The sequence below is a fragment of the Petaurus breviceps genome, unplaced genomic scaffold (assembly GCF_028583685.1).
Source record: "Petaurus breviceps papuanus isolate PSGF00001 unplaced genomic scaffold, PetGlider_PUasm1.0 90977, whole genome shotgun sequence".
In the NCBI taxonomy this organism is placed as follows: domain Eukaryota; kingdom Metazoa; phylum Chordata; class Mammalia; order Diprotodontia; family Petauridae; genus Petaurus; species Petaurus breviceps.
In genome coordinates, this window is record NW_027187391.1 from 36416041 (window position 1) to 36420086 (window position 4046).

A 4046-nucleotide genomic window follows, 5' to 3' on the forward strand; every position below is an offset into this window, starting at 1 on the left:
ACACACACACACACACACACACACACACACACACACACACACACACACCCCAGTTTTTAACACCTCTATCACAAAAACCCTTTGGCTAGTCTACTAGCCAAGTCTACTCCTCCCACCAATTTATAGCATCATAAGGACAGCCTGAATGTTCCTTTCTGGTCTAGTGAGGAATCAAGCAACTATGGACAGCAGCCAAAACTCATCAACTCAGGCATGATGTACACATTGGTCTTTTAGAGTCTATAAGCCATGATATTCAGAATTTTCAGATAATTCAGAGATGCAGAATGCCAGTTATTCCGATGTCAAACGATCTCAAAAAAGTATGAAATTTATCAGTTTTGTTGTTTAGTTGAATCCAGATATAGTGAAATAACATCAAAAGAATATTGACAAGTGATTGAAGTAATTAGAATAATTAAAAAAAACCTTGGAAATAATTGTACATTTTATATACACTAGACTTTTTAGAACACTAGAAAATTCCTAATTGAGAAGGTAGTGATCCTGGATAACTGTAAATTGGGACAGCTTTCAATAAACATTTTCTAGCTAGTGCATATATCATTACTATGAATAATCAATACTTTAATGATCTTTACCTCCACTAAAGCCCTTCCCTGATGCCTCATTGTGGTGTGGATGTGACATTCAGGTCTTGAAGTTTAAATCAGCACATGTATTCTGTACAGTCCTACTAAGGTGAAAAGATTTCAAGCATTGGCCTGATGAAGGATTCTATTAATGTCATCTAGGGTCACCAAAGCTAAGTTAGGAGAAGGTTGCAAATAAAGCATGGTATGTGGAAGTGATTATAGCAAATGAGAGTGAGAAGAAGGAAGGAGTAGGCAAATCAGTAGGAGGAGAGCAAAGAGAGAGCAATGTCTGGAAATCCAAAAGGAAGGGAAGATTCTCAACACCACAAATACTACAAAGAGGTAAAGAACAAAAAGGGTTGAGAAAAGACCATCAGCTTTAGAAGTTGAGATCAATGCAACTTTAGAAAAATTGTTTTTCAATTGAATGAAAGGTTGAATGCCAAATTGCAAAAAAAAAAAAAAATTGTGGAGTGGGGTATGTAATTTCTACTCACAGATTAATCAACATGGGGGATCCTAGCGCAGAACCTCCCTCCACTGATGGATATCAGCAACTAATCTGTAATGTAATCTTAGTTGTTTTAGAAAAGAAAATCAATCTAAGAAATTCATGTTAGTATAATGTATGACACAAAGTAAGCTGCATTCATTTTTAATATTTCCACAAACTTCAAGCAGGAAATGCATGGCAAACAATATGAACTTCATTTCTGAAGGACAAAATTGCAATTTTCCACAATCCCAATCTAGCACTCTACATTGCTAATTATTCACACCTGCTTTAGATTATGTATGTGCTGAGAGGAAGGTCAAACATCTTTTTTTTCATACTATGTCAAAGCATCTGAAGTCAGTCATTTTTTTAGTTATGTCTGTGACTTCATTCGGAGTTTCCTGGCAAATATACTAGTTTGACATTTCCTTCTTCAACTCATTTTACATATAAAGAAACTGAGGCAATGGAGGTTAAATGACTTGTCCAGGGGAAACACAGCTAGTAAATATTTGAGGCCAGATTTGAACTCAGGAAGATATCTTCCTGAATCCAGGCCCAGCCCTTAACCACTGCACCATCTAGCTTCCCTAAATTTAAAATAAGCCCAACTTGGCCATTTTTTTAATGTAATTAAATTGTGTAACCTGTGAAAACAAAGACTATTGAAATTAAACTGTTAGAAACATAGACTTTCTAGTTAGTCATTTGAGGATATGAGTCATTTAGCAGATCTTCCAAGTTTCTGTTTGTTGTCGTGTCTATACAACTGAAATAACTTGACTATGGCAAGTCAATGTAGTACTTGGAGCTGTCTTAACCACTAAATCAGACTGCTACATGATCAATCAGTCGATCGATGCATAATTGATTGTGAGAATGGCCAGAAATATCAGCCAATTTGTTAACTGTGTGTAGATACACCTCAGTCAATGAACAAATTGGAGCAAGGAAATTAAAGGAATGTTATCAAAATTGTTCAGATTGAAGGAGAAAATTGAATAAATGAATTCTGAGTTTTACCACTTTATTAAACACACACACAGACACACACAGACATACCTGGCAAGGCTTGAATAGTTTATGTATTGATTCCTCAACATTTGTTAACCATCTGCTTTCTACAGAACGAACCTGATGTTTGAATTCACCCATCTCTGTGTCAGTTTATTGATCATCTTGAGCTATACTGAAAATAGGGCAAAATGTTCTGTAATGTGCTTTTTGAAAGAGAGAATGATAACAAAATTAATTCATTTCAACAATTCCGTGTAAAGAGTGTTATTCCAACCTCAGCATCATTTTTTAAAGTTTTCTTATATTTGTACACATATGTACACACAAACATGCAAACACATATGGAATGCATCATTCCTTGTAATTTGAAAAAATGATCAAGTAAAAATGAATAGAAATCCTTTCTTACATCATATGAAATATTCTGTATCCACATATCAGTTCTCCGGTGAAAATAAGGAGCTCCATTTGTCAGTCTCTTCTGAAGCATGACAAATAGTCATTATAATTACATGGCACTGAGATTTGTTTTAGTATTCTTTTCATTTATATACCTGTAGCAATTTTTATATAAGATCTCTGGTTATACTTACTCAAGTCTGCATCATCAGTTCATACCAGTCTTTCCACATTTCTGTGAATTCCTCCAGTTTGTCATTCCTTATGGTGCAATAATATTGTTACATCCATATGCCATAATTTCTTCAGTCATTTCTCAATTAATGGGCAGCTACTTTGTTTCTAGCTTACTTTGCTACAACAAACTGTGTTTCTACAAATATTTTGGTATATATTGGACCTTTCTTTCTGCTTTTGCTCCTGTTTGATTATAGGCCTAGAAGTGGGAAGTCTGATTCAAAGGCTATGAATGGTTTGGTTGTAGAATTCCAAATTGTATTCCAGGAAGATTAGAGCAATTCACAGCTCCATCATTAGTGAATACACATCTTTAGTGTATTCCACTATCCTGAAAAGAATGGCTATAGAGACAACCTCAAAAGGTAAAGGAAAGGCACAAGGAGAAGGAGATAGAGATGTGTAGCAGCAAGCACCCTAGCATACCCAGGGTGGCTGCCAACACAGGTTCTTAGATCTATTTTTCTAAAGGAAATCAACTAAAAAAGGTTAACAATCTTGCTTTAATCAAACATATGTCATTTGCCTAGTTCAGGGGAAAAAGGTCAGCACCCCGAACTTCAGAGAATACAAACAACTTACAAGCAGACAGGCTTCCAACTGTCTGACCATTACATCCATACCTAATCAATTACCAGAGAGGGAAGCATCAAAATCTGGGTTTTTCAAGCCAGAGGGCTCAATGGCTGCCCAAAGTCTCATCTGGTCAAATCATATAATTCTTCTCAAAGTGAGCCCCAAAACAAAATCTCACATCAGGGTATATATAGCCTTCTCCTGGCTCAGAGAATGTCACAACCCTGTTGACCCACTGCCCAATCACAAAGTATCAATGTGTGGGCATCCCTGAAAACCAAGCCTCCCACCACAGGGTCCAGGTGACCACATTCAGCCTATTAGGGGGAAGAGTATATTTTCAAATCAATGAAGGTTCTCAGAGATGCTTAAGCCTATCAAAGGGCCTAGGGGCAGGGAAAATCTTAAATTCTCATTCCCAAAGATGACAAAAAAAGGAGAGGGAAGGAAAGCGGGATAAAAGGGAAAAGAAAAAATAGGAGGCTGTAGCCATTGGCCTTGCAAATAGTAGGCATTTTTAAAATATTTGTTTATTTGAATGAAATAGACTTATATTTTTGAACTTTTCCTAAGGAATATTTGGTTGTCCTGTGAACACAGTGGAAAATTAAAATAATTTATGAAGTAAAAATGAAGACTCTAAGTACTTATGTCACCTGGGCTTGTCTAGACAAGTGCTGTTTTCCTAGTACGAAGGTGCCATCTCAAGAGGCATTTGGAGCATG